Below are 26,045 nucleotides of genomic sequence, written 5' to 3'. Positions count from 1 at the left end.
ACAGCTGCCCTGGATTCCCCCCCCCTGGATTCCTTCTCGGATGTGCATGATGAGCTGAGCAAGCCCAGCTTCCTCGCTCCTCCGCTCTCGCTACCCTCGGTGGTAGAACGGTCCCAGACCGCTCCCCCCTGCACGCCATGGCCCCCTCCTGCAAGTCCACCGGGCCAGGGCACTTCAAATCTGCACTTGGGTGGTCCTGTTCTTGACATGCTGCAGGAACTGCACTCAAACAGGCGATGGCCACTCCGTGGTCCAGAAACGCAACGATGGACAGGCAGTATAGGAGGCAGACAAAGCACGCTTTCTGAAACGCCCCCGTCTCCCAGCTCCGTCCATTCGGTGACACCACTTGACGACTTCACTCAGCAGTCCTCAGTGGTGAAGAAACAGACAAGGCTATTTTCAAGCAAAAAAAGAGCATCCTGCCCTGCCGCAAACCTGCCGCCAGGGGCCATGCCCTGTCTGTTCGCCGAGGGCGTCCTCCTGCGGCTTTCAAGAAAGAAAGAAAGTGGTGCTCTGCCTCAACTAACAAGTGAGTGGGCCCAGCTCTCAGCCCCAGCGTTGAGCTCCCTGCAGAAGTTGGACGCCCATCGTCTCACGGACCCCCTTGAGGACCCAGAAGGCTCCCTGGTGCTCCTGAGATGACAGACCCAGAGACCGAGACGTTAGCTCCTGAGCTGGTAAGACCACTCCGTTCCCCGGTGGAGGGCCGGGAGGAGAATTTTTTGTTAAATTCTTTACACTCTATAGAGCTATTTCCTTGTTGTCTCTGGGGTCACCTGGCCCGCAAATGCCGTTCTCACAGCACTCTGCTTTCAGGCCTCAACAGTCCCGGCTCAATGGACGCGGTGTCCCCGCCTTCAGCCGCACGACTGTTCCCCGGCCGGCCGGTTCAGACGAGTCCAGAGGACGCCAACATCAGACCTCCTCCTCAGTCACGAACCCGCCCCCTGCCAGATGTGCTGAGCAAGGTAAGTGCTTTGAGTTTATTCTCAGCACCAGAGCCTCGGGACACCACGTTGCCTCCTGACGCCGCGTTACCTGTTCCGCACCGCTGCGAAGCCCCGCCGGGTACGTCCAAAAAACTCGTCCCCTTGGTGCCCCTAGCACGGAGTTTAGAGGCGTGGCTTTCACTGCCCGACCCGTCACGCTGGCTGCACCGGACCATTCGACTCGGTTACGCAATTCAGTTTGCCAGGTCTCCGCCCCCCTTTGTGGGCGTACATTTTTCCGCAGTACACGGCCAACATGCCCATTCCCTGCGTGAAGAAATCGCCTCCCTTCTATTAAAGGACGCGATAGAGCCTGTCCCTCCAACCGAAACGAAGAAGGGTTTCTACAGCCCTTACTTCGTTGTACCCAAGAAAGGCGGCGGCTTATGACCGATCTTGGACCTGCGAGTTTTCAATCGGACCTTGTCCAAACTCCTGTTCAAAATGCTCACCCAGAAACAAATTCTATCTGGCGTCCGGCATCTTGATTGGTTCGCAGCGGTAGACCTGAAGGACGCGTACTTCCATGTCTCAATTCGCCCTCGACATCGACCCTTCCTAAGGTTCGTCATTCTGGTAGCCCCTTAATGGCCCACCCGCACTTGGTTTTCGGACCTCACGCTCCTCACGACAGCCCCTCCCTGGCGAATTCTCCTGAGGAAGGACCTTCTTTCTCAGGGATGGGGCACGCTCTGGCATCCGCACCCAGACCTCTGGAACCTCCACGTCTGGCCCTTGGACGGGATGCGGAAGATCTAGCCGGCCTACCACCGACCGTCATAGATACAATCAATCAAGCCAGAGCCCCCTCTACCAGGCATCTCTACGCTCTAAAGTGGCGTCTGTTCACGGACTGGTGTTCTTCCAGAGCCGAAGACCCGCAGAAGTGCGCAGTTAGGTCAGTGCTCGTGTTTCTTCAGGAGAGGCTGGAGAGGCTGTCCCCCTCACCCTCAAGGTCTATCACGGCCCACCACGACACGGTAGACGGCAAGTCTCTTGGTAAGCACGACTTAATCGTCAGGTTCCTAAAAGGTGCCCGGAGGATAACTCCCTCCCGGCTTAACCTGTTCCCCTCCTGGGATCTCTCGGTCGTCCTTAGGGGACTCCAGAGACCCCCCTTCGAGCCGCTTGACTCAGCTGGACTCAGGGCCCTCTCTCTGAAGACTGCCCTGCTGATCGCGCTCGCTTCCATCAAGAGGGTCGGGGACCTGCAAAAGTTCTCTGTTAGCGACGCTTGCCTGGAGTTTGGTCCGGCAGATACTTTCGTGATCCTAAGACCGCGACCAGGCTATGTGCCCAAGGTTCCTACCACGCCCTTCAGGGATCAGGTGGTGAACCTGCAAGCGCTGCCCTGGGAGGAGGCAGACCCTGCCCTTTCACTGCTGTGTCCAGTACGTGCTTTACCTATTTATCTGGACCGCACACAGAGCACCAGACGCTCTGGGCAGCTCTTCGTCTGTTTTGGGGGACAGCAGAAAGGGAATGCTGTCTCCAAGCAGATACTCGCCCACTGGGTTGTCGACGCCATTTCCCTGGCTTATCACACCTAGGCCGTGCCCTCCCCCTTGCGGGTCCGAGCTCACTCCACCAGGAGTGTTGCGTCCTCATGGGCAATGGCTAGGGGCACTGCCCTAGCAGACATTTGTAGAGCAGCGGGCTGGGCAACACCTAACACTTTTGCGAGATTCTACAATCTCCGAGTTGAGTCAGTATCGTCCCGTGTTTTCTCAGGTACCGAGCCCGTAGAACTCGGTGGCACGCCCACGATCTGACCGGGTGAATCGCTTGCACCTAGGCCCTTCCCCTAACCAGGGGAAACAGTCGCCTTCATTCCCAGGAGATCTCAGGTTTGGGACACTGGTCGATTCCTCCCTAGCCCTCGTGGGTCGCAGTTCAGCCGGAGGAACTCGCTGACCCAAGCCACTGCGGGGTACCGCAAGCTACGCTGTACTGGTATAGGTGCTCCACAGGTAAGGCCTCCTTCGGACTCCCCCTGTGTGTAACACCACGGTTCTGTCCCCTCTGGCGAGCTGACTCCCGTGTTTCCCTTAGGCAGTCATGGCTGCCTCGGTTGCCGTGCTGTATGTTCCCCCTCTATGAGGCTGGATCCACCACCACACCGACTTTTCCACATAGGCCCTAAGCAGGCCTCTGATGGTTTTGCCACTTAAACTTACCTCCCCTCTCGGGTAGGCGTGGCCCCCGCAGGGTCTTCTCCGCCCTGAATAAGGGCTAAGACCCCCTTCCCTCAATGTGTGTAAGGGCCCCGGCCTTAGTTGCTCTATGCGAGAAACATAGAGAGAAAAGAGGCCCGGCCAGGCTTGGCCCATTCCCAGGTTGGCGGCCAGCACCTTGTTCCCCCCTCCAGGGTAACGATAAGGAATCCTGATGGCTTAAATGGGGCATTGGGGAAGGGTACGTGCAGCCTGATACAGTTGGTCGTCCTGCATGTAAGAATACCTGCTCGCTCCTGTATCAGCAGTTCACGTACACGGCTCAGCGCATGGCACTTTTATAAGTGGACCCCTAGTGTCGCTTCTCTGACACAACGTGGAGAGAGTGACAGAAGCGGAACGTCTAGGTTACATATGTAACCTCCGTTCCCTGATGGAGGGAACGAGACGTTGTGGCAGGGGAGACACATCGCTGAGCCGAGCCACTGTTGTGGCCGGACCATTTCCGGCTCCTCAGAAAAATCCTGAATGAACTCCCGTATTTGCGCCGCTTAAATACCCGTATGTCCGGGGGCGGGACATGCAAATACTGGTTGCCAACTCTCATTGGCCTTTTTTCATAGTCCAGAGGTGAATATCGGCGCTCAAGAGAGACCCCTAGTGTCGCTTCTCTGACACAACGTCTCGTTCCCTCCATCGGGGAACGGAGGTTACATACGTAACCTAGACGTTTTAGAACTCGCCCACTTTCCAAAAAACATTAAAAGTTCTATAAATTTAAAATATATATATATTATTAAAACAGACCTCTGATGTAGAGAGTGTTAAATTGATTAATAAATTAACAGGGAAGTAGAGATGGTAAAATACATTTATAAGCTCAGCCTTTATTCAGTTCTACCTTTGTAGAGCAATACAATACTTTAGGCAATTGCAGAATAGTCTCACTAGTCACACAAAATTAAAAAATCAGAAAATTGAGTACACAACTATTTCTGGTTTTAAAAGATACAAAAACCAAATCAATGCAGAACATAGTATCCCTATGCACTACTTAAAGCCTGATGTGGCCCCTTTACCAAAATAGTTGCCCACCCCTGAGCTAAAGGCTTCTCATTTGCACTTTCGCATGAGTGTAACTATTATTAAAGACTAGCACACTGAAATAACCATGGTAATAAGGAGCCTTTCCTTCTGGGTAATATGTGTATAAATATGTAATATTAGGTAACAAAAGGGATAATAATGTACTCATATAAGTAAATACGCTCTTAAATTTTTAAAACGGGCAGAGAAAACTTCCTGATGTCAACAACAAAAATAATGTCACTTGATGCATGTCCTTGTACTGGAAAACCATGAACAAAACTAAGCAACATAAAAGGAAATGCAACCCAGGATACATTAAATACAGGTTATGTTTAATCTGTGGCTGGTCGACACTTGATGTACTCAATGTAAAATCTGTCCTGAAGCAAAACCAGTTGAGAAGCATTTACATTTACATTTATTCATTTGGCAGACGCTTTTATCCAAAGCAACTTACAAAAGAGGAAGAACATCAGCGAATCATCTTAGGGAGACAGTGGTACAAAAAGTGCCATATTACAAAGTTTCACTATCATCAGAATAGTATACAAAACAGATGTAAGTGTAACAAGAAATGTAAATAATAATAATAATAATTTTTATTTTTTATTTTTTTTAGTGACCGGTTAAGTGCTTTTTAGCTCCTGTCTGTACCTTTAACTCAGAAGCACAGAAGTTAAAGGTACAGACAGGAGCAGTATATGTTAACTGTTAATAATCATAGGACATTACTACAAAATCTCACACAGCTGATGTTATTTTTCATTTAGTAGTTAATTTAACATGTGTAGAACTTTCCACTAAGGAAGGGACAGGAAACAGCATCAAAAGTAAGGCTTCTTTAATCTTTTTTCCACTTTCACAGAATAATATCACACAGTTCGTTTCTCTGGGCTTGGTGTTGGGCTCTCTCTCTCGAGGATCTCCGTTTGCTGCTTTTTATGCCGCTCTCCTCATGCTACTGCAATTAGACACAGGTGTTAGACATAATTTAGCTCAGGTGTAAGCGCCCTTACCGCTTTTCTCTCCCAGACGGGCGCTTGACCACGCACCCGCTGCCACAACATGCTATGCTAACATGCTTTAGTTATATAACATGTTATAGTTACATGTAATTTTTTTATCATGTTTGTAATTCTGTTTATTATAATTCTTTTAGCTTTCTTATTTTTTCTATTTATTTTATTTTCAAAAGGGAGACTTTTTTTTACACATACTTCAATAAAATAAATGCTTTCAAGTTTCAATTATAATAAAATGTTTGCTCAAAATATATAAATAAATAACCCTTCTGTTTTCACTGATAATAGTAATTGTGTAATACCGTATACCGCGAAACCGTGATATTTTCTGAGACGGTTATCATACCGTGAAAATCTCATACCGTTGCAATCCTAGAGCCAGTCCGTCAATACGACATTATGGCAACATCAATGAACAATAGTTCTAAGTATGTGTAACTATGTTTATCAGTAGAACAACAGATAAAGTTAAAGATCCATTTAAGATGCTAGCAAAATAACAATGTCTGTATCTTAGAAATAACAGCTTGTGTTCGGGAGCAATGATGTCACTCCAAATCGCTATGAACCGGTGTGTCGTTCATTTGTGCTGTTAAAAGAAACATATAACATATTCCTTTCTTTGTATTTAACAAGATAGCTTTTGGGAGCCGTGAAATTATTCAAAGTTTCTTCGCAATTGAACAGTCACAGTATTCAGCTCTGAAAACGTTTATTAGTTTTAATTCTGCTAGAACCTGGCACGACTGGTGTTAACATTGTTTGTGTAATTTCATAGTCCTATATATTAGCTAATATTCAAAATATTTATTTGAAATTTCAGTGCAATGTTTGATATCATGTTACGTCAAGCATGCAATCTTAAATGCTCACATGCTTGAATGTAACAGTTTAAGTTCTTTTTAACTTGACATGGCATCTAAAAACACAAACAAGCTGTCAAATATGTCTGTCTAGTGCACATTTACATTGAAATCATTTATAAAACAGCGCAGACGGACACATAAATGCACTCAATGTGAACGGCCCCTCAGTGTAAGACTAGATTTCTGTAGTAAAGTTTGATCACACTTGTCTATTCTTTATTATTTTTTACTGCACATCTTCATACTGCGTGCTGAGAATGAGACACAAAACCCACATTTATACGAAGAATCCCTAAAATTCACTTAAAATCCCCATTAGTTGTGTAATAAAATGTGATTAGAATTTGAAGTGCTATTAATACAGTAGATATATGCAATATACACAATATGACAAAAATGATCATTTTCATATATGTAGCATGATTTTGAACACTTGTGGAATTTAAATGTGTACATAAATACTTAAATATATTAACTTTAATTGTATTTGTTTGTATAAGGCCAGTGGCGATATATTGTATATGGCCAGTGACCAGCAAAGCCTTCTCTGCTGGAATAACGTGCCTAATAAATAAATATTTTTTCATCCTTTCATTCTCATTGACCTTTTTGCCTATGTATTTTCAATCCCTTTCAGCTCCTAATTAATATACAAACGATTAGCAAAAAAAAAATAAAAATAATCTACAAGCAAAGTGTGACAACTGTTTCACAATTCGCATGCCCGAAGCCATGCTCGTTAGCCAAAACAGTGTGTGAGTTTGAGCACCACCCCCTCAGGCCTTCAGAATTCCACAGAATCCCTCAACACTGCATTGAATAGGCATCTAAATTTAGATTGTCAGATATGTTCTTGTGAGTGTGGTCTTTAGGATATTTAGGGTGTGTTCGTATGATAAGTGTGTGCTTTGTGGAAGTCAGGAACAATCTTAATAGAGTCTGTTGAAGCTGGTGTGTTGCAAAGCAAAGCCCAGATGATATAGTCCCGGAAACGTGGGCAGAAACCGAGGAATCCTCTCCACATGAACTGGGCACAGAACTGGAGAGGGTAACGGCAAGCAGGAAGGCTTGCAAACCAAAGAACATCATCCCAACAGTGAAGCATGGGGGTGGCAGCATCATGTTGTGGGGGTTCTTTGGTGCAGGGGGGACTGGTGCAATTCACAAAAAAGATGGCATCATTAGGAAGGAAAATTATGTGGATATATTGAAGCAACATCTCAAGACATCAGCCAAGAAGTTAAGCTCATTGCAAATGGGTCTTCCAAATGGACAATGACCCCAACATACCTCCAAAGTTGTGGAAAAACTTACACCAGTTCTGTCTGGAGGAATGGGCCAAAATTCCAGCAACTTAGTGTGAGAAGCTTGTAGAAGGCTACCCAAAATGTTTGACCCAAGTTAAACTATTTAAAGGCAATGCTACCAAATACTAACAAAGTGCATCTATACTTCTGACCCACTGGGAATGTGATGAAAGAAATAAAAGCTGAAATAAATCTTTCTCTCTACTATTATTCTGACATTAAACAGTCTTCAAATAAAGTACTAACTGACCTTAGACAGGGAAAGTTTTCTTTGATTAAATGTCGGGAATTGTAAAAAAAAATTAGTTTAAATGTATTTGGCTAAGGTGTATATAACTTCTGACTTCAACTAGATAGACAGATATATATTGGATTAAATGGATTAAATTCATTATTTTCCTAAAAATTCTACAAACAATCCCCCATAATGACAACATGAAAGAAGTTTGTTTGAAATCTTTGCAAATTTATTAAAAATAAAAAACGAAAAAACGTAAGTATTCGCTGCCTTTGCCATGACACTCAAAGTTGAGCTCAGGTGCATTCTGTTTCCCTCTGATCATCCTTGAGATGTTTCTACAACTTGACTGGAGTCCACCTGTGGTAAATTCAGTTGATTGGACATGATTTGGAAAGGCACACCCCGTCTATATAAGGTCTCACAGTTAACAGTGCATGTCAGAGCACAAACCAAGCCATGAAGTCCAAGGAATTGTCTGTAGACCTCCGAGACTGTACTGTACTGTACTGTACTGTATTGAGGCACAGATCTGGGGAAGGGTACAGAATAATGCAGTTCTGCAGCATTGAAGGTCCCAATGAGCACAGTGGAGGCCATCATCCGTAAATGGAAGAAGTTTGAAAGCACCAGGACTCTTCCTAGAGCTGGCCACCTGGCCAAACTGAGCGATCGGGGGAGAAGGGCCTTAGTCTTGGAGATGACCGTGAGCCTGATGGTCACTCTGACAGAGCTCCGGCATTCCTCTGTGGAGAGAGGAGAACCTTCCAGAAGAACAACCATCTATGCAGGGGTTGCAAGTCCCCCACTTGCATTGCAGATCAATTATGTGCGGTTAATATTAAGTCAAGTCAAGTCAATTTTATTTGTATAGCGCCTTTCACAACACACATCATTTCAAAGCAGCTTTACAGAATATTAGCATTAACAGACGATAAGAACTGTAATGTCTATAAAGTCGATTAATCATCATTGTGTAATTTAGATAAAATACGAATTTTAATAGTGTTTATAAATAATTAAATGATAATTGTATTAATAACCCCAGTGAGCAAGCTGTAGGCGACTGTGGCAAGGAACACAAAACTCCATAAGATGTAGATTAATGGAGAAAAATAACCTTGGGAGAAACCAGACTCACTGTGGGGGCCAGTTCCCCTCTGGCTAACATTATGAATGTAATGTAAATATGAATTATGTATAGGTAAAATCATGGTTTAAAATTATTAAACTAAGTGATAAGGGTCAATATTAAAGTATTATTTTTTTATTGTTTTATATACTCTCAAGATAATATCTTAGCCTCTAGTGTTAATGGCCAATCGTGTAATCATGTATTTCATCATGTACCAAAAAGTTACACAATATCAAACAACGGATGAGGCAATGACAAATGTGCTGAACCATCAATCTTGTGATGCCTTGACGAGACTGTGTATTTTAGATTAACCAAATTATTTAAATTCTAAGATTCCTTGTTAATCGCCGCCTGATTGGTGGAGTGCTGCAGATGCTACAAGAGCTGTCTGTAGCATATTGCGGCATGCATTTGAATCTGAAACTTAACTTTAAAACTGTACCAAAACCTAAAACTGTTTACTGAGCACTATTCACTGCCACACTCCACATGTGCTTAGTCTAATTGCCACAGCAAAATAAATATTTTGTTGTGAAATGGTAAGGTGACCAAATGTCCTCTTTTTCACAGAGGATCTGTGGATCACACTTTTAGGACCTGAAAAATGTGTCCAGCCGGGATTTCAATACTGGCTAAAAATGTCTAGGATTTGCTGTGTCTCGTTTGGAAGGATGCATCCTCCGGAGGCACATAATAAAGGGCGGTCTAGATGCAATTTGCACCCGCAAAGTGATTTATCATGCCTGAAAGTCCTTTCAGAATTGAAAACTATGAGATAAATTGAATACGAATGAAAGGCAGGTATTAATCTGATTTGCACTGTGCATCATGCTGTCATTGTGACAAAAAGGAGAATTTTAGAATAGATTTGTAAAACACCCTTTATTGAAATTAAATTAATACTCATGAAAAAGCTGTTTTCTTTGTGAATTATTTCACTTTTCAAGTGAAGAGTGTCATGTGCATTCTCATCAACTACTCTTACACTTGTTAAATAGCAGGGATTTTATGATGTTATACAATTCTATAAATAAACATTTGAATGCCATATTGAATACAAATAAAATGGGATTTAGTGAGAGCTGTACTGTAATTGCTTTTGGTGCAATACCACACGAAAAAGCCTCCTTTTGGAGGGTGTGTCCAAAATATTTGCACATATAGATATTTGCTCTATTATCTTATTAAATCACCCGCAAATGACCATGACTCACACAAGCAATTTCATAGATTGCACAAGCAAATTAGCACCAGTTATTTGAGATCATAGTAAATCTGTGTTTATTGTACTGAGCATCACATTTCACATGGAGGACTAAAAAGTTTCAGAGGCTATCATGTGCACTTGAGCATTGTATATCCTTCATTACTTGAAACAATTATTGACAAACGAGTTTCTAGAGAAAGCTGTTTCTTTTTTGCTATTTTTGACCTAATATTGACCTTAAGACATGCCAGTCTATTGCATACTGTGGCAACTCAAAAACAAACTCAAAGACAATGTTAAGATTCATTTAACAAACCAAATAACTTTCAGCAGTGTTTGATATAATGGCAAGTGATTTTCTAGTACTAAATGATCAATTTAGCATGATTACTCTATTATAGGGTGTTGGAGTGATGCTGCTGTCTAGATCTGATCAAAAATGACTTTTTTCAAATAGTGATGGTGCTGTTTTATACATCAGTAATGTCCTGACTATACTTTGTGATCCGTTGAATGCCACTTTGGTGAATGAAAGTACCAATTTACTTCCGAAACAGCAAAATCTGTACATTATTCCAATCATATATATATATATATATATATATATATATATATATATATATATATATATATATATATATATATATATATATATGTATGTAAGTAAATGTTAAACTGGCCCTCAATGAAGAACATCAGTGCTAGTGGCCCCAGGGTAATTTGGAAAAAATGCTCCTCCCGTGGTGAAAACATTTTGCTGTTTCGCTGCTATTCTGCAACACTCCCGTAACGAGAGTCACGTTCACTGATCGGGACGATTGGGACCAGTCGGCTAGGATGTATATCATGCAGTCTGACATAACATAGCACAGTGTGCCATGGCGATATCAATGCATTCATATCGTACAGTCTGACAATCAACAATCGTAATGGACTATTATAAATCGTACAGTGTGCACCCGCCTTAAAGTGGCTGTAAGGCTTTGAGTGCTATATTGTGGCAAAAACAGCAACATAGTGATTTGTTGCACAGCTTTGCTACTTGTTGGGAAAAGTTTAGCTTGGTAAAGGAAAAGCTCTTTTTTAGTAAAAGTAAGTAACTTTAGTACTTTTTTCCACAGCATTTTATTTGTATGTATGCATCACAACTCTTTAGACTTGTCTTAGTCTGAGCACAGCCCTCTCACATCTGGCTTCTCTCTAATAACTTCTGTCAGTCTGGACACTCACTTCCTGTCAGGGTCAGTGGTCACGGAAATGGCAAGTTTGCTTGTTGTGGTCGTGCCCATTACTGAATTCCTTCAAAATCACATTTAGAGCTTCTGTGTTTCCTCCAATGATCAGAAGGTGCATTAACTCCTTACTGTTAGAGACAGTCACATGATTTCAGCCTTCGCTGGACACATCACCTCAGCGGGGCATCACCTCTGACCTCCCGGGGCAACCCGAAGGTAGAGGAAGTTTCTGAGAAAGGTTTTGGCCCTCCAGGGTAGGTTTCCAGTCGGGGAACTACCATGCGGCCTGCATGTGGTTTTGATATCCAACTTGTTGCTTGCCAGGAAGCAAAGGTCAACAGCAGGAGGAATCATCTGTTGATCATCTGGGATGCAGGATTGATGGGATCCAGTTCTGCCCGGTATGGAAATGCTGTTGAAACATTTCTGCAATGGTGCAGAAATGTCAGGAGACCAAAGAGGATGTTTTCCATCAGCAAGGTCCCACATATTGTATGGTATGAGGAGTTAGACACCATTAGGACGGGATTTGAGACCATAGATGTAATCAAGAGCAATGTCCATAGAGAAAACTCAAAGGATATTAATTTTTAGACAGGAAAGGGGTGCCTGCCAGGATCCCATCAACAGAGGAGCTGTCAATGACTCAGTGGCTACATTCTGCCATACAGTAGGCCCGAAACAATCATAGAAGCTTCTACTTATGCTATATGCTGTATATTACACATTGTTGTGTTTGAAAATGAAAGTGCATGTCATGATGCAATTGAAGTAAGTTTTGCATTCTCAGCGATTCCATAAAAGGACAAGTTGGGCTCCTTAGTGCAAACTGTCTTCTATGTTAATTTTCTCTTTCAAGTCAACTAATGTCATGGCCAGGCTCAGGCGGAAGCAGAACAGATTTCTGACATCTATCACTCAAAAAAGTTCTACACATTGTCCAGCTCTTGCTTTTCTTTTAAGTCAGTTCTTTTCAGTGAATTGGCAAAACTGGCTTGAAAAACGATTGTCTGAATCGATTCATGATTCAGTACAATTAGACCACTCTCGATTCATCTTTTGGAGTGGTTTCTCGGTGCGGTGAGTAAAACAGTATCGGCATATTTACAAACACAGAACAAACAGCGTTGGATAAAGAGGGTATTTACCTACAATCAACTGAAAAAAGTGATGCCTTTTTTTGATTAAGCTAGTGCTGTATCACGAGAATAAGGGACTGTTCACACCAAACGTATTTTTGCAAAAATAATTTTCCATTAACATTTGCTTAATGGATGTTTTTGATCACTATAACACTTTTACTATGTTTTTAACATCTCTCAAAGGAGGGATGCATGTTTAGACAGCGTGTCAAGTTTAAAAGAACTTCAACTGCTAAAAACATCAAGGCACCTGCATTCTGCTTTTGTCGTTGTGCTGCGTCTTGCTTTTGTAGCGCGATAATGCGTTTTTTCTGAACGGTTACCATATTTTCTGGAAATAAAGTTGCAGCTGAATATAAGTTGCTCCTGGTCAAAATCGTGTTGTTCAGAAAAAAAAATACAGACAAGTCACATCTTTGTATAAGTCGCACTAACAAAGGTTAGCACTAGGACCTAGGAGAAGCCGCCTGAGTCCTGACTTTGCTTTAGCTGCTCAATAGACAATCAGACATGCTCTGTTATGAAGATTACCTCAGCAAATATGCATCTCTATGCATTGAAACCATACACAGTATATATATATATATATATATATATATATATATATATATATATATATATATATATATATACTGATATACACTCACCTAAAGGATTATTAGGAACACCATACTAATACTGTGTTTGACCCCTTTCGCCTTCAGAACTGCCTTAATTCTACGTGGCATTGATTCAACAAGGTGCTGAAAGCATTCTTTAGAAATGTTGGCCCATATTGATAGGATAGCATCTTGCAGTTGATGGAGATTTGTGGGATGCACATCCAGGGCACGAAGCTCCCGTTCCACCACATCCCAAAGATGCTCTATTGGGTTGAGATCTGGTGACTGTGGGGGCCATTTTAGTACAGTGAACTCATTGTCATGTTCAAGAAACCAATTTGAAATGATTCGAGCTTTGTGACATAGTGCATTATCCTGCTGGAAGTAGCCATATCAGAGGATGGGTACATGGTGGCCATAAAGGGATGGACATGGTCAGAAACAATACTCAGGTAGGCCGTGGCATTTAAACGATGCCCAATTGGCACTAAGGGGCCTAAAGTGTGCCAAGAAATCATCCCCCACACATTACACCACCACCACCAGCCTGCACAGTGGTAACAAGGCATGATGGATCCATGTTCTCATTCTGTTTACGCCAAATTCTGACTCTACCATTTGAATGTCTCAATAGAAATCGAGACTCATCAGACCAGGCAACATTTTTCCAGTCTTCAACTGTCCAATTTTGGTGAGCTCTTGCAAATTGTAGCCTCTTTTTCCTATTTGTAGGGGAGATGAGTGGTACCCGGTGGGGTCTTCTGCTGTTTTAGCCCATCCGCCTCAAGGTTGTGCGTGTTGTGGCTTCACAAATGCTTTGCTGCATACCTCGGTTGTAACGAGTGGTTATTTCAGGCAAAGTTGCTCTTCTATCAGCTTGAATCATTCGGCCCATTCTCCTCTGACCTCTAGCATCAACAAGGCATTTTCGCACAGGACTGCCGCATACTGGATGTTTTTCCCTTTTCACACCATTCTTTGCAAACCCTAGAAATGGTTGTGCGTGAAAATCCCAGTAACTGAGCAGATTGTGAAATACTCAGACCGGCCTGTCTGGCACCAACAACCATGCCACGCTCAAAATTGCTTAAATCACCTTTCTTTCCCATTCTGACATTCAGTTTGGAGTTCAGGAGATTGTCTTGACCAGGACCACACCCCTAAATGCATTGAAGCAACTGCCATGTGATTGGTTGATTAGATAATTGCATTAATGAGAAATTGAACAGGTGTTCCTAATAATCCTTTAGGTGAGTGTACAGTACAGTATATATAGATCTGGACAGCCGATGAGCAGAGGTGGAAAGTAACGAATAACAACTACGTTACGGTAGTAAAAATAAAAAAAAAATCAACTTGTATTAAGTATAAATAAATAATATAACTTTTACTTTTACTTGAGTTGATTAAAAACTAAATATTCAACTGTGCTACAATAATTTTTCACCACAATCACAAAGTACAAAAAAAAACATAATAATTCAGAATTTTTGGAAAGAAGAAAGTTATAAGTTACAGCAGCTTGGTGCTGTTTGACTTTTTATTGGCACTTTATTTTTGCTACACCACATTGAATGCCCTTATCCTCTGTGTTCCCCTTCTGTCGCTCTCTCCACGTTGTGTCAGAGAAGCGACACTAGGGGTCTCTCTTGAGCGCCGATATTCACCTCTGATCTATGAAAAAAGGCCAATGATTTTTCATTATTTGCATGTCCCGCCCCCGGACATACGGGTATTTAAGCGGCGCAAATACGGGAGTTCATTCAGAAAATTTCTTCGGAGCCGATGGTCGTGTCTGCAATTGCTGCGAGTTACACACCAGTTCCTGCTATTCCGCTGCTGCATGCTGTTGGATCTTACGGCGCACAACAGCGGCTTTCTCCTGCTTGCACGGCTGTGCAATCCTGCCCCTGGGTGCTTCGACAGTGCAGATTAAAAAACTCTCACGAGTTTTTTCCATAAAAGAGTGATTTTATTTAAAAGAGTCTAAAAGAGCAAAACACAGCGGCGTTGAACGTCCTTTTAAGGACGCATCTTTATAAAGATGTCTTTCCGCCCCTGTGTTGTTCCTGGATGCGGTAGAGTGCTCTCCGCTTCAGACGGCCACAGGCGTTGTCTCGTGTGTCTGGGTAGCGATCACACCGAGGCTGCGTTTGTGGATGGTTCATGTTCTCACTGCGAGAACATGACCATGACAACGTTGCGGTCGCGGCTCGCTTACAACCGTAAGCAAGCCACTCCAGCCGCCCCCCGCGTTGCTCCTTCTTCCCACGGGATTGAGGACGATGCGGTTGGCGATGGAGGTGATATGGGAATGGCAGCGGGTGCAGCTCCGCCGGGTATGCCCCCTCGGACCACCCGCACCCTGGCACGCTCGTTGACTCCCGTCCGTGCTCGAGGCAACGGCGACTCGCCTTACAGTCAGTCCACCTACCCTCCTGACATCGGAGCCGATGAGTTCGCCGCGGCATCGGCGGGCGTGGTATCTGACGCTGAGGACTCCCCTGGGCTGCCGCTTTCGAGCCTGCACGCCCAGGCTGAGGCCGATGCGCAGATGACCAACATGCTTTCCCGGGCAGCCACTAGCGTGGGCTTGGATTGGAACCCTCCATCCTCCCCACAGCCATCATGGCTGGACGACTGGTTCCTGGGGTCTGGACGCCGCTCACAGCCTCGTCCCACCCCAGTCCCGTTCTTCCCGGAAGTGCATGATGAGCTGACGTCTTCGTGGAGAGCACCCCTCTCCACTCGTCACACCGCCACCTGCTCATCCGCCCTCGCCACCCTCGACGGCGGAGCGTGCCACGGGTACACGGCAATTCCCCAGGTGGATAGGGCAGTTGTGCTTCACTTATGCCCCGGAAGCCCTACCACCTGGCGGGGCCGCCCTGTACTCTCCTCCCAGACATGTAGAGCAACATCCTTGCTGACCGCAAAGGCCTACAGTGCCACCGGACCCGCCGCTTCCGCCCTGCATGCCATGGCTCTCCTGCAAGTCCATCAAGCCAAGGCACTAAGAAACATGCACGGGGGTGGTCCTGATCCCGACACGCTGCAGGAACTACACTCAGCGACCGACCTCGCCCTTTGAGTGACGAAGGTCACAGCGCAGGCACTCGGGCAGGCGATGGCCACGCTCGTGGTCCAGGAGCGTCAACAATGACTGTTGACTGAATGGCCCTCTCTCTCAAGACCGCCCTGCTGATCGCGCTCACCTCTATCAAGAGGGTCGGGGACCTCCAAGCGTTCTCTGTTAGCGACACTTGCCTGGAGTTCGGTCCGGCAGACACATATGTGATCCTAAGACCGCGACCGGACTATGTGCCCAAGGTTCCTACCACACCCTTCAGAGATCAGGTAGTGAACCTGCAAGCGCTGCCCCGGAGGAGGCAGACCCAACCCTTTCGTTGCTGTGTCCAGTACGTGCTTTGCATATCTATCTGGACCGCACGCAGAGCACTAGACGCTCTGAGCAGCTCTTTGTCTGCTTCGGGGGACAGCGGAAAGGGAACGCTGTCTCCAAACAAAGGCTTGCCCACTGGGTTGTCGACGCCATTTCATAGGCTTATCACACCCAGGCCGTGCCCCCCCCCTTGCGGGTCCGAGCTCACTCCACTAGGGGTGTTGCGTCCTCATGGGCACTGGCCAGGGGCACCTCCCTATCAGACATCTGCAGAGCAGCAGGGTGGGCAACACCTAACACTTTCTCGAGGTTTTAACAATCTCCGTGTTGAGTCAGTATCATCCTGTGTTTTCTCAGGTCCAAGCCCGTAGAACTCGGTAACACGCTGTCATTCTGGCCGGGTGAATCGCTTGCTCCTAGTGCCCTTTCCCTCAGCCGAGGTAAAATAGTGCGCCTCCGTTCCCAGGAGACCACATCTTCGGGTCGCTGGTTGACTCCTCCCTAGCCCTTTTGGGTCCGCAGTTCAGCGGAGCAACTCGCCGACCCAAGCCACTACGGGTACCCAAAAGCCTCCTGCTCGGACTCCCCCGTGTGTATTTCCGCGGTACTGTCCCCTCACGAGCGGACCCCCGTGTCTCCCTTAGGCAGTTACAGCTGCCTCGGTCGCCGTGCTGTATGCTTCCCCCTCTACGAGGCTGGATATACCACCGCACCAACTTTTCCACATAGGCCCTAACAGGCCATGTGATGTATTTGCCACTCTTTGCCTCCCCTGCCGGGTAGGTGTGGCCTCCGCAGGGTCTTCTCCCCCTGAAAGAAGGGCTAAGACACCCTTCCCTCAATGCGTGTAAGGTTCCCGGCCGTAGTTGCTCTATGCGAGAAACATAGAGAGAAAAGAGGCCCAGCCAGGCGAAAAGGATTCTGATGGCTTGAATGGGGCATTGGGGAAGGGTACGTGCAGTCTGATACAGTTGGTCGTCCTGCACGTAAGAATACCTGCTCGCTCCTGTATCAGCAGTTCACGTACACGGCTCAGCGCATGGCACTTTTATAAGTGGACCCCTAGTGTCGCTTCTCTGACACAACGTGGAGAAAGCGACAGAAGGGGAACGTCTAGGTTACGTATGTAACCTCCGTTCCCCGATGTAGGGACCGAGACGTTGTGTCTTCCCCGCCACGTCGCTGAGCCGAGCCACTGTTGTGGCCGGACCATTTCCGGCTCCTCAGAAAAATCCTGAATGAACTCCCGTATATGCGCCGCTTACATGCAAATACCGGCTGCCAACTTCTCATTGGCCTTTTTTCATAGATCAGAGGTGAATATTGGCGCTCAAGTGAGACCTCTAGTGTCGCTTCTCTGACACAATGTCCTGTTCCCTCCATCGGGGAACGGAGGTTACATACGTAACCTAGACGTTTTTAATCTATTTATAGTGACTGAATAAAAATATATTTTTGATATAAACATACCCACATCTCATTTGTCTCTATGTGAGAGAAATCGAACTTGTGTGCTCTTATTGGGTAGTTGCTATTTGTTGTAGAGGTATACCTCCTTAAAGGTGTATCATACGAGAAATCCTTTTTGTTTTTTATTTAACTCCCTTGATCCGCACACTTCGCCACACCTTGATAATCGTTGTGCTGCACTGATAATCTCAGGCTGTACTTCTGTCTTTTAAGCTTTAGCCAGTGCTACACATACTCAAGAATATTAATAAATGCTTCTCTCAAAGTCACTAGAATTAAATGTATTGGTGTTGTTTTTGCCAAAAAATAAATACAATTCAATTAAAATAAGGATAGCTATACTTTGATCAGATTTCTGTGCATACCCTCAGATGAAATCCTGCTGGCGCCAATAATGCCAATTAATTAATCAAATTAATCTCAATAAAATGCAAGAGCGGCAGTTCTGCGGATGGAAACACCTTGATGATGAGAGAGGTCAACAGAGAATGGGCAGACTGGTTTGAGCTGACAGAAAGGCTACGGTAACTCAGATAACCCCTCTGTACAAATGTAGTGAGCAGAATGCATAACAAACCTTAAGGCAGATGGGCTACAACAACAGAAGACCACATTGGGTAATTAGGTTCCACTTCTGTCAGCCAACAACAGAAAGCTTTGGTTGCAGTGGGCCTAGCATCTGTGTACCTTGGCAGAAATCAAGATTCTTCGGACCAGGCTATGTTTTTCAGTCTTTAACTATACAGTTTTGGTTAGTCTGTGCCCACTGCAGCCTCAGCTTTCTGTTCTTGGCTGACAGAAGTGGAACCTAACATGGTTTTCTGCTGTTGTAGCCCATTCCAATATTTCCCCCATTCTGATGGTTGATGTGAACATTAACTGACATTCCTGACCTCTATCTCCATGATGTTATACATTGCAAATACTGCCACATGATTTGTTGATTAGACAATCACATGAATAAGTAGGCATACAGGTGTACCTAATAAAGTGGTTGGTGAATGTATAATAATATCATAAAAATATCAGATAGATTGAAGACATTACATTATTGTGACAGATGAATAAAGCATTGTTTAGATAATACAAAAAGTGGGTTTATAAGTCAATATATGGTTTAGTTTATTCCCATATCATTGAACAAAAGCCTGTCACTGGCCAACAGTCCAAAATTATCAATTTTACATTTAATTCATCAATCTGTCCAAGCTAGACTTAAGAGATGTTCTCACAAGACATTTTCTTGCGTTCCGCCTGCACACATATGTAAGACGGATGCTTTTGGTGTGTCTCACTGTGGTTGGGTCACATTTCACTGGTTTGGATAGTGGCAGAACATGGGTAGGATGGCGTTAGCAACTTTTTGACAAATACACATTTATTTTACCCGGCATTACTCTACTGTGTGTGTGTTTGTGTGTGCGTATGTGCATGGTACGTGCATGTGAGAGAGGCAGAGAGAGAGAGAGAGAGATCTGTGAGAATAGGCACGTTTCAGTGGAGAAATATTACAAAAGAAACTTAAAAAAATACAAAAATAACCATGATGAAAACTTTACAATTCATATCCATCCGAATGACGAATGGATATGACCGATAAGTGACCAATAAAGGGACAGTTTGCTCACATGTGACTTATTGACATTCGCTGTTCCAGGATTTAGCGCATCCAATCAAGCCAAGTGGTTTTTATTGTCGTTTCAACCATATACAGTTAGTACAGTACACAGCAAAACGAGACAACGTTCCTCCAGGACCATGGTGCTACATAAAAACAACAAAGGACCAACACAGGACCACATGAGACTACACAACGAAATAAAATACCTATATAAAATACCTATATATACCTATATAAAGTGCACGTGCAAACATGTGCAAAAAGTACGGGACAGTACAACAAATTTCTGACAATGAACAGGACAATAGACACAGTGCAGCGCCGACCAGTACTCAGTAGTGCAAAAAGATGACAGTTTCTAAAAAAAAACAAAATAAAAAAAACCTAAACATAACATACTATGAGATTTTTTCTATGTTCTATGCACATATCAGTTATTGAGGTAGCAGCCAGGTATAAAGTGACAGTAATTAAAGTGCAACTCAGGACCACGTGTGTCAAACCCGTCTCTGAGTATTGCGGAGTTTGATGGCTTGGGGGAAGAAGCTGTTACACAGTCTGGCCGTGAGGGCCCGAATACTTCGGTACCTCTTGCCAGACGGGAGGAGGGTAAAGAGTTTGTGTGAGGGGTGTGTGGGGTCGTCAACAATGCTGGTTACTTTGCGGATACAGTGTTTTTTGTAAATGTCTTTGATGGAGGGAAGAGAGACCCCGATGATCTTCTCAGCTGTCCTCACTATCCTCTGCAGGGCTTTGCGGTCCGAAACGGTGCAAGTCCCAAACCAGGCAGTGATGCAGCTGCTCAGGATGCTCTCAATAGTCCCTCTATAGAATGTAGTGAGGATGGGGGGGTGGAAGATGTGCTTTCCTCAGCCTTCGAAGAAAGTAGAGACGCTGCTGGGCTTTCTTGGTGATAGAGCTGGTGTTGAGGGACCAGGTGAGGTTCTCCGCCGGTGAACACCAAGAAATTTGGTGCTCTTGACGATCTCCACAGAGGAGCCGTCGATGTTCAGCGGAGTGTGTTCACCTTGTGCTGTCCTAAAGTCAACAATCATCTCTTTTGTTTTGTCGACATTCAGGGACAGGTTCTTGGCTCTACACCAGTCCGTCAGCCGCTGCACCTCCTCTCTGTATGCTGACTCGTTGTTCTTGCTGATGAGACCCACCACGGTCGTGTCATCGGCGAACTTGATGATGTGATTCGAGCTGTGCATTGCTGCACAGTCGTGAGTCAGCAGAGTGAACAGCAGTGGACTGAGCACACAGCCCTGGGGGGCCCCAGTGCTCAGTGTGGTGGTGGTGGAGATGCTGTTCCCGATCCGGACTGACTGAGGTCTCCCAGTCAGGAAGTCCAGGATCCAGTTGCAGAGGGAGGTGTCCAGGCCCAGCAGGTTCAGCTTTCCAATCAGGTGCTGGGGAATGATTGTGTTGAATGCCGAGCTGAAATCTATGAACAGCATTCGAACGTATGAGTCCTGTCTTACCACGGCAGATGTGAGGAAAACTCTACGCAGAGTCAACCCACTCTACGTAGAGTCAACCTAGAGTCCAATGATATACCGGTTAAAATTATATGCCTATAAAAAAAATGTATCAACCATTACAAATTTTCCAGAATTTTCGAGCGTCGCCAGTTCGAGGTTGTGCTCCAAATACAAATTATCCATCACTCAGATGGAAATGAATTGTAAAGTTTCCTTTATTGTTATTTTTATTTGAATCCATCATGAGTTGTTTTTGCATTATTTATCCATTGAAATGTGTCTGTTCTCACAGATCTCTCTCTCTTCCTCTCTCTTCCTCTCTCGCACGTAAACACACACAAACAGCAGAGTAAAGCCGAGTGAAAATGTTTTTATTTGTCAAAATGTTGCTAACGATATCCTACCTGTGTTCTGCCACTATCCAAATGAGAGAAACAATTGTACTTAAATTACCTCAGGAATTATTAAACAGCTCCTATTTAAAACATGCAATTATACCTAATATAGTTGCCAAAAGGCTATATCCATGTTTTGATGATGAATTACAGTGAAGTTGTCACGATTCACTGTTGTCTGCCCTGTGTTTTGCCATCCCATAATTCCCTGCCCTCATCACTGCCAGCTGTCTTCTATTGTCCTCACCTGGGTTTCATTTACTCATTAGTCTTTTTGTATATAATGCCCTGTTGGATGGTTGTTCTTTGTCAGTTGTTGAATGTACCCGAATGTGTTTTGACCTACCGTGTTTTGACCGTGCCCTTCGTGGATGTTTTCCCCTGTTTATGTTTTTGTTTCTCATCGTGGATGTTTTATTTGTTCCTGTGGAGACAACCCATTATTTTGTACTTGTTTATTTCTGTTCATTAAACTCTTTTGCCGCACCTAGATCCAGCTCCTGAACTTCCTTCCTATTCGATACAGAAGTGCTGATCTACAGATGCATTCTCTAAAGATCCCTCAGTTATGTTAATTTTATTTTTATAGGGATATTTTTTAGTTCGTTGGTCCATTGGGTTGGTTTGCATTCTCACCACAAGTGAACTGCTCCAGAGTTTGTTTGCAATCAGTCTGAGACCACCTTGTTCAGGCAGTCTCTGATCGATTCTTTAAGTGTGGATCCGAGTGTGATTGCCATGTTCATCTATGCCTAAACAAACCAAACTAAGGGAGAAAACATGCCAGGTTCTGAAACAAATGCTCCAAACACGCCAGGTGTGAAAACGCCAGTCCCCTTTTGGAACAAAGCAAACAGTCCCCGGATTCTCGGTCCCCGAGTTTGTTTTTTAAACGAAACCGATCTGTGGTGCAAAATCTGTGGTGTAATCCATAAAAAGTAACTGTATTCTGATTATACACATTATATATAGAATGTAATCAAATTGCAAGTACTTGATTTTTGTATTCTTATTACATGTAATCCATTACTACCAACACTGCAAGTATTGCCACTACACATTAAGTATGTACAACCAAACTGTTGGCTAAGCATTCAAGTCTACTTTTTCTGGTCATGGTGTGTCTTCCGTTTTGTACCAGACTGATAAGGTCACAGAGACCAGAGTTAAGGACTCTTTTGGAAACTCATAAGAGATTTATTTTCAGAACAGCAAATCTAAGCAAAATGTAATCAATTTCATTGGATTTTATAAAAATACTAATGTTTGTGACACTGATATAAATGTAGCAAATGTAATTGCCAATGGACAGATAATTCGAAATTCAAGCTTTTTCACTATGTTGCAATGCAATACATTTGTGAGTCTAATCAGGTGGTGGAGTGGTTGGCTGGTGGACAGGCTGTAGACTGCCTGGCGCTGTTGGGCAATGCCAGACAAGACTGTTGGGGTTTACACCTGAAACCAAGCAAGTCTGGAGAATTAATTCATATTTTGCAGGAGAGACCCCCTACAGTGCCTGTCTCTGTACAAACCTAGAAACACACTTTTTCATTCATCAACTCCAGAACAAGTTTGGTTTGGAGGTCTTGACACTGACAAATGACAGAATATAAAATGTATAATAGCAGAATTATACTCTTAGAGTTTGCTTTATGTAAATTTCAAATGAATTCAAATAAATGAGTTAACCCTCATGCACTGTTTGGTCATTTTTTTACCTTTTTTTACATTTTGCCATAGGAAATGTCAAGTTAATCATTTTTATTTGTATAGTGCTTTTCACAACACACATCATTCAAAGCAGCTTTACAGAAAATCATTCATTAACAGAAAATGAAACTGTAATATCTATAAAGTCTTAGAGTCATCAATGTGTTGTTTGATTAAATATGATTGTAAATTGTGTATAAAAAATAAATAATTAAATAATAATTTTATGTAGAACCCCTGTGAGCAAACCGAAGGCGACTGTGGCAAGGAACACAAAACTCCATGAGATGTTGATTAATGGAGAAAAATAACCTTGGGAGAAACCAGACTCACTGTGGGGGCCAGTTCCCCTCTGACTAACATCATGAATATAATGCCAATATTAGTTATTTATGTGAATAACTAAATGAACGGGAAGCACTAAAAATCACAGATTTTATTTTGTATTATATATTATACAACATCTAAAAAACAGCCACAATTCAGAAAACACACACACACACAGAGACATGAAGGGGTGAGAATCCCAAACATCAACTTTTTTTCCCCCCAAAATAAATACAAATGAATCAGGCACAATTCAGAACACACACATACCAAAATGAATTGGTGAGACCATAATACATCTACAATGCTGAACACACACACACACACACACACACACACACACACACACACACACACACACACACACAGTCATCTTGTTACAACCAGGGATAAATTAGGCTGACCGGTAACAGCTGGAACGTGATTTAATGATGAACAGTGCATAAATGATAATACTGCAATGTACATTTCCTGGTTAATTCACATTTCTGCATAGCTTCCAAAAGATTTTGCAGAAGAAGTCAATGACTCATATTATGGTTTTCCAGTGTATGATTGTTGCTTTGATTTAATCTGAACAAAAACGAATTTGTCTTCTCAATAATTACAAACAGACAGGAAATTCATTACATATGACTAATTACTTCTATAAAATTTTAATCAGATTACATTACTTATTACTTAATTGAAAAGTAATCACATTAACAAGGGATGTCCTGATACCGTTTTGTTTGAGACAGAGTACAAGTACCGATACTATTTAAAAAATATTTTTGGTACTTGCCGATACCAGGTCAATATCTGTTTTATTTAAATGTTATCATCAAATTGTTTTTTAAATAAATTAATTCATTAAAACTTTGATCAAATGAAAGTATAGCAATTCATTTTCAACATGATATTGTATTATTTATATCAAATATAATTTTTATTCAGAACCTCACAGCACAATCTAAAATATTTGAATTATATTTTATAAAATAAATTGCTGCACTGCAAAGCATCACAGATGTAAGGTATTGTCTAAATATAATACAATTACTATTGATGCAATATTATTATAATTAGTTGTTGTAACCAATCACAAGAATAAACTATAAACAATATAACAAGATTAAATGAACTTTTACCAATGAAAAGACAAGACTAATAACAAAGTAATCAAACAATGAACCAATGAAAACAAAACACATGAAAGGATCACACGAGGGAACAGGAATTCACATGACATGACACAGCATGACCTGAACAGGAACTCAACTTTAACAACATGAAAACAAGAACAAAACACATAAATGTGACAGTTGCAGTAGTAGTAGTATAAGTATAGCAGTGAATATGCATTTCTGTCATACTTTTTTAATTTAAATGTAGCTTTTATTTTGGCAGAGGTTTTATTTTGAAGTGTTTCTTTTTTCTTTTTTTTTTTTAGTTTATTTGTATAGGGACAGTACAAAAAAAACATGATCCCAGTCAAAACTGGAAAATATGTATTGCACGTAGAGAGTATAACCAAAGCTAATTTGCATCTCAGGTCCCTAGAAAGCCTTTTCTAAACAAAATAAAAAACAAAAACAAAACAAAAAATAAAACTACTACTCATAAATTAAAACTGCCACAATGTGTCACTTATATACACCTACCTAAATTATACATGTGTCGTTAATGTTGCATTCCATTTAACTCGGTAAGTCAGATTTTCCAACTTCCTACTAGGAAAAGTGCAATGGAATGCCAACTTGGAAAGTTTTAAATTCAGATTTAGGTGAGATTCAGGTGTGACATGTCACACAAACATGCCGGCACCCAGGAAGATGTACAAAATAAGTAATAAACATTCACTTTTATTAAATAATATCAATAAATTAGTCAACGTTCTTACATTACATGATATTAAAGCTTAACAAACATTAGCAGTGACAGGTGTTCAAAACATGGTCAAATATACAATTTTCGATAATTGTGCACCTAGCACAAATGCTAGTGTTGCAGAATTGTTTCTGAACTGGTTTGCTAGGAGACATTCTGTTGACAGTCAAACACCTGCTAAGCTAACGGGAATCTTCAGTTCACAGTTTTGTTTCCTTAAGTCATCTTCCGAGCATCTGGCAATGGATTGCATTTATGGTCGGAGATCGGAGAAATCAAGGAATATTCCACATCCGACTTCAATGGAATGCAACATAAGACCATGTTGCTCTGACATCATGATAACCTTTCCACTCTGAAAAAGCAGGTCGCTATGTGACTCAAAGTGATTATTAAACCATAAAGGCTGCTATTTAATTCAATAAGTATGTACTCTGTTTGTGACTCGCGTTTCAAAATGAATTTGTGTTCCCTGTATGAACCAAATGGGATTAAAAGGTATGTGCAGCTGAAGTCGCATAACACTGTCTCCACACATTCACAGTGCGCCGCTCATGCAAACTATGTTTATATCATTAAATCGCAGCTTTTGTAGTAAAATAATCTCACTAGGATATAACGTGATTTTATTTTGCTGAAGGTAGGTAAGGACATTCGTACGTCAGATTATATCAGTTTTTGGTATCGGAGTACCAGTACATGAGCGTGGTATTGTAACAGATACCAGTATTGGTACCGGGATATCTTTTAA

This window comes from Xyrauchen texanus, chromosome 12, assembly GCF_025860055.1.
Source record: "Xyrauchen texanus isolate HMW12.3.18 chromosome 12, RBS_HiC_50CHRs, whole genome shotgun sequence".
Classification (NCBI taxonomy): Eukaryota; Metazoa; Chordata; class Actinopteri; order Cypriniformes; family Catostomidae; genus Xyrauchen; species Xyrauchen texanus.
Note: the sequence above shows the minus strand (reverse complement) of the source record.